General features: G+C 39.5%; 1 protein-coding gene across 1 annotated transcript in view; it reads left to right on the top strand.

The window, feature by feature from the left end:
- Window positions 1-6,408, top strand: part of SLC25A21 (solute carrier family 25 (mitochondrial oxoadipate carrier), member 21) — a 340,939-nt gene that overhangs the window by 187,581 nt on the left and 146,950 nt on the right. The gene's annotated exons all lie outside the window — the stretch shown is intronic.

The following is a 6,408-nucleotide window of genomic DNA, read 5'->3' as shown; positions in this document are numbered from 1 at the left end:
CGTCAAATCGGATCTGACAGGTACAGGAGGAGATTGTCCCTCCTTTCCCGGCAGAGCATCTGGTGGATTTGAACCGTGCGCCTCTGGGATTATAGTGCAGCTTCTTGCCACTAGGCCACCAGAGCTCCCCTAGGAATTAAAAACAAAACAAAACAAAACAAAACCCAAAACCTCAAGTTTCATTGGCTAGGAAAAATCACAAGCTTATGCTTAAACCCATTAGGAGTTTGGAAAATAAGACTAGGTGTCTAAACCACTCATGTCAGAGCTAGAGAGGATTCTCTTTCTCTAAACAAATGACCTCAAGGATATGAAAACTCAAGAACTAGGTTCTACCTGTATAGAAAAGATCTAGGGTAAATTGGGTGGGCAAACATGACGTTCACTACAAAACTTGATAGGTGATTAGAGAAAATAACATCTATTAAATCTAGGCCTCTTTGTTGCCAATTCTTGATATTGACTCATATTCACCAGAAAAACTTCCCAAGCTTTCTTCATTGATAACTTTCTCTGATGATAGGTAGGTGGTTCCAAAGAAGTCAGAAAGAATTGATGTTAAGTTGTTGCTCTTGGTATGTGCCATGGAGTCACTTGCAATTCATAGTGACTCTATGTACAACAGCTCTGAACCTCGCTCTATCTTGAGCCAGCCCCGTTGTCTCCGACACTCCTAACCTCATTATCCCAAACACTGAGTCAATTTATCTCATCCAGGGCCTTCCTCCACCCTTCCAAGCAAGATGTCCTCTCCAGGACTGGTCCCTCCTGGCAACATGCCCAAAGGATGTGAGACAGAACTTCAAAATCCTTGCCTCCAAGGAACAGCCTGGTTTCACCCTCTCCAGGATGCAGTCTATCATATATTCAATACTCTTCCAGCACCAAAACTCAAAGGCATCAATTCTTTTTCTATAATCCTTAGTTATTGCCCAGCTTTCTGATGCATAGCAAGTAATTGTGAAGACCATTGCTTGGATCAGGCACCCTTTAGCCTCTAGACTGACATTCTAGTACTGCTCTTCAGTACTCTGGTGAGGTCCCAACAGATTTTCCCAATGCAATTTGTCTTTTGATTTACTGGCTGCTGGTACCAAAATTGTTGATTGTGGAGGCAAGCAGACTGAAGATGTTAACAATCAGTCTCTTTACCATCTATCATGATGCTGCCAAATGGTCCAGTGGTGAGAATCTTTTATTTTCATTAGTTCAAAATGCCAGATTCTATTCACAATACCCTCAGAATGTATTCAGTGGGAATATGATGTATTAATTCTGTCATTCAGCAAATATTTATTGAGTACCTCTTACATTGTCAGCACTGGGACTGTGTCAGCAAATACAAGAGGCAAAAATTCCTGCCCTGCCCTACTGAAGCTGACATACATTGGGAGCAACAGAATATAAGTAAAATAAGCAGATAAACTCTAATGTGTATTTGAAGAGAATCAATTCTATAAATGGAAATAAATCAAAAAGAAAAGATAGAAAAGTGTAAGGTGGGAGTGTTGTAAGATTAAATAGAGAAGTGAAGTCAAGACTAGCTAAAAAGGGAATAGTTTGTGCAAAGACTTGATATAGGTGAGTAGTGAGCCACAGGGTACTTGGAAAGAAGATAGAAGGCAAAGGAAGACTGCCCAATGAGCAAAGTAACCATCAGTTCCCATACTAGTCTATAGTGAACAATTTCACAGTTTTGGATTTTGATGCTTTTGGAAAATGTGTGGAAAAAGTTTAGAACAGATTCGTAAGGAAGCACAAGTGAACACAAGCCCACTTTTCGTAGTGAGCACTCGGTCCTTGCCAGGGATTGTAAAGAAAAGCCTTCGTCTTGTAGAAAGGTGCCGTGGGACTGGGACAGCCATATCTAGAAGCAGAATCTTTGACATGGTAAGGAAATGTGAAATTATTCACAACAGATTTGTAAATGAACACAAGTAAGCCCATTCTTACCTTATTTATTGGCAGTCTGACATGGATGCCTTCAGAAGAACTGCAGCAAACGTTGAGAAGTTGCAGTGGAAGTGAGCATGAGTCAAAGAAGACAACAGAGAACTAAGAGAGAACTGAGGGGGAAAGAATAGAAATTAGGATGGAAGAGATAAGTGCAGTAGAGTGGCAGCAGATTGCCTAAAGCCTTTGGGGGGGGGGGTGGTTTTGCTTTGAAAGTGATGGGAAGACAGTGGAAGGTTAGGAGCAGAAAACTGACGTGGTACATATTTTATTTTAATAGGACCATTGTGGAAGTGTCTTGAGAATAATCTAAAGGGAAACTAGTTATAGATTGTTATAATTAGTCAAGTGAGGTAAGATCAGGATTTAAAGCGGAACTAAGATGAATAAGATAAAAAGAGGGCTTACCTCTGATTCCAGTTTCTGGCCTGACAACTAAAAGTTGGAATTACTGTTAACTAATTTGGGGAATGTTATAGGAGCAGCAAATTTGTAGAGTGAGAATCAGTAGTTCATTGTCAGCATGTTGATTTTGAAATGCCTATTAGACATCAAATTGGAGATGGTAACTAGGTGTCTGGATAAACCAAACATGCAAATTGGCGAGTTATTCATCATCACCATCATACTGACCCTCCAGCAGGTTTTCAGAGGGTGAAATACTGGAAGAAATTACCCATCTCTCTCCCTTAGAGCTGAATGACCAGAAAGATGCTGTCCTTGAGTTAGCAGTACATCTTTCTATGGGACTAAACCACCAAACGCTGATGGAGAATTACTAGCATATGTATAATAATTAAAATCAGGACTAGATGAATGAGTGGGGAGAGAGAAGTCCTAAAACTAAGCCCTAGGGTAGTTTTTCAAGTCTTGAATTTTTCTTAGTTTATAATACTTGTAGTTTTCTAGAACCAAAACTGAAAAATTTAGGCTGGAAAATAGTTAACCCTTAAGCACTCACCGATAGTAATATAATATGAAAGACTTTTTCAGAAGTAACTGGTAGGCAGAACATATTTATAACCTATAAAGTACAATAGACTTTAACTTCTTGTATCCAGAATGCTCAGTGATTACCCATTTAACCAGTGTTTCAGTTTGATAAGCAAAAACTAGTCGTTCATTAATATATGGGTGTAGGAGACTGTTGTTAGTTGCCATCAAATCAGCTCTGACTCAAAGCAGTCTTTCCTATGGTCAAAAGAAACTCTGCTCAATCCTGCATTGTCATCATAATCTCTACTGCAGTCACTATGTTAATCATCTCATCGAGAGTCTTACTCTTTTACATTGATCCTCCTCTTCTCCAAGGATGTTCTTTTTCTCCATTAATTGGCACCTTCTTGTGACATTTCCAAAGTATGTGAGGAAAAAGTCTCATCCTTGCTTCTGAGGACTCATAGCGACCCTATGCACAATAGCTCTGATCTGTGCCCTATCTTTAACCAATCTTACTGCCTGTGACACATCTACTCCCCATTACCCCAGTTACTGTACCAATCCATCTCATCCAAGGTCTTAACACCATTCCTCCATCCTTCTAAGGGAGAGGTCCTTCTCCAAAAACTGGTCCCTCCTGGCCACATGCCCAAAGTCTGTAAGATGGAACTTCAAAATCCTTACCTCCAAGGAGCAATCTGGTTTCACCTCCTCCAGGACAGACCTGTTTGTTCTCTTGGAATTACATGGAATGTTCAATACTTGTCTCCAGCACCACAACAAAAGGCAACAATCCTTCTGTCATCCTTAGTCATTTTCCAGGTCTCTGATGTATAGCAAGTAGTTGTAAAGACCATGCCCTGGAGCAGGCACATCTTAGTATCTGACTGACCTCATTGTCCATTAGCACTCTGGAGAGTTCCTTATTAGCAGATTTCCCCAGTGCAACTTGTCTTTTGATTTCCTGACTGCTGGTGCCAAGATTGTTGATTGTGGAATCAAGCAAGCTGAAATTTTTAATAATCTCAATCTCTTCTCCATCTATCGTGGTACTTCCAGTTGGTCCATTGGTAACTATCTAGTGTTTTCTTGATATTGAGCTTCAAACCTTATAGAAGACTGCAGTCCTTGACCTTCTGCAGCAAGTATTTCAAATTCTCCTCAGTTTCGGCAAGTAAGGCTGTCTCATACGCATAACACAGGTTGGTGGTTAATCTTCCTGCAATCCTGATGCCACAGTCCTCATAAAGTCCAGGTTCCCAAATGATCTGTTCCTTTTATAGATTTAATAGGTATAGAGACAGGATGCATCCCTGACACACTCCTTTCTTGTTTTTGATCAAACAATGTTTCTCTGCTCTGTTTGGACAACTGCTTTCTGGTCCAAGTACAGGTTTCACATAAACACAATCAAGTCTTCTGAGATTGCCATTCTTCTCAAGGTTACCTGAAATTTGTGTGATCCTGAAAGAAATCTCTGGTAGTAAGAAGCTGTGCTGCAATCCCGAAAGTACACAGTTCAAATCCACCAGAGGCTCCTTGGAATAAAGGTGGGCAAGCTCTTCCTGTGTGATTAACTGCTTCTGAAAACCTGCTGGAGAGTCAGCTATGAGTCAATTCTAACTCTATGATATACATCAACACAGTCAAATGCCTTTGTATAGTCAATAAAACACAAATAGTCATTCCTTTGGTACTCTCTTCTTTCAGCCAAGATCCATCTGATATTCACTATGATTCCCTAGTTGCCTCTTTCAAACCCAGCTTTTCTTTCTAGTAGTTCTCTGTTGGTACTTTTCCAGTCATTTTTAGATAATTTTCAGAAGGATTTTGCTTGTGTATGATATTAGTGATGTTGTTCAATAATTTCCACACTCTATTGGATCACCTTTTTTTGATAAATGTCTATAAATATGGATCTCTTTCAGTCAGTAGTCTATATAATTGACCTCTAGATTTCTTGACACAAGCTGATGAGCATGTCCGGGGCAGCATCTTTTGTTGAAATATGTCAATTGGTATTCCATCAATTCCTGAGGCCTTGTTTTGATTTGTTTCCTGGGTTGCCGTTTTTGTTGTTGTTTGGGGGGGTGTGGGGGGGTACCGTCATATTGGTGGTACAGGAGGAGATTGTCCCTCCTTCTCCAGCAGAGCATCTGGTGGATTCCAACTGCGCTCCTCTGGGATTGCAGAGCAGCTTCTTGCCACTAGGCCACCAGAGCTCCTGGGTGGGTTTTGGTTTTGGAGTGTGTGTGTGTGTGTGTGTGTGTGTGTGTGTTTTAAGGGGGGGATGGGGGGATGTTAACCACAATTGTCAGGCATTTTTTTTCTTTTTCTTTTATTTTATACTGGTTTACATACAAAGTTCATAAAGTTTGTATATATTGTTTTTCACAGAACTGAACTAAATCAGTCTCATAAGGACAAATACTGTATAAGACCATTATTGTAGAATAAGTAGGAGAATCTAAGGGAGGTCCTTAATCATAGGGTCACATAATTTGATGGGTGGAGGAAGGGGTAGATAAAGGAAAGGGGAAAGATCCAGGACCTTGGTGTTTTTTTTTTTCTAATTCCTTCAGAGCAGCTTCAATTTCCTCCTTCTTCACCAGTGCCTTGATATCATATGTTGTTTCATGAAACTCTTCAGTGCCAGCCAATTCTTTTTGGTACAATGTACTCCTTCCATCTTCTTTTGCTACTTTCAGTATTCTGCCCATAGCATCCTGAAGTATTGTCACTCAAGGGTTGAATTTGTTCTTCAATTACTTCAGCTTAAGAAATGTCAAGTGTGTGTGTCCCATTTGATTTTCTGACTCCAGCTCTTTACACACTTAATTATAATAATATGCCTTGTCCTTCTGCACTGCCCTTTGAAATTTTCTGTTCAGTTCCTTAACTTTCCTTTGCTTTGGTTTTTCAGTATTTTAGTGCAACTTGTACATTGCAAATGTACAAAATTTTGATTCTACAACATTCTATAATTCTATCTCTAGCCTTATTTCTATCTCTAGTCTTATTTCTGTCATCAAGTCCATGTTTTCTGACTACTGATCCTTCTTCCTTTTTTGCGACTTTTACATTCCAGTCACATTGTTATTAATGCATCTTGGTTGCATGTTTGATTTCTGACTGCAAAAGTTAGTAAAAATCTTATTTCCTCCTCTTTCGCTCTGGTTGTTGGTACATATTTGAATGATAGTGATAGTAACAGGTCTCCCTTGTATGTGTATGGATATTATCCTGTCACTTATAATATTATATTTCAAGATGGACCTGGAAATAGTCTTTTTAACCATGAATGTGACCATTTTTCCTCACCTTTTCATTTCCAGCAGAGTAGATCACTTGATTATCTGATTCAAAATGCCCCATACCAGTCTATCTCATTTCACCAATGCTTACTATGTCAAATTTATGCATTCCATTTCTTCCGTAACAATATCCAATTTTACTACATTCTTAATTCTCCCATTCCACATTCCAATCACTAGTATCTACTTACAACAACTGTTC

Source organism: Elephantulus edwardii, unplaced genomic scaffold (assembly GCF_000299155.1).
Source record: "Elephantulus edwardii isolate Elephantulus edwardi_28Jun2011 unplaced genomic scaffold, EleEdw1.0 scaffold00100, whole genome shotgun sequence".
In the NCBI taxonomy this organism is placed as follows: domain Eukaryota; kingdom Metazoa; phylum Chordata; class Mammalia; order Macroscelidea; family Macroscelididae; genus Elephantulus; species Elephantulus edwardii.
The sequence above is the reverse complement of the archived record's forward strand: the minus strand, read 5'-3'. Positions and strand labels throughout refer to the sequence as shown.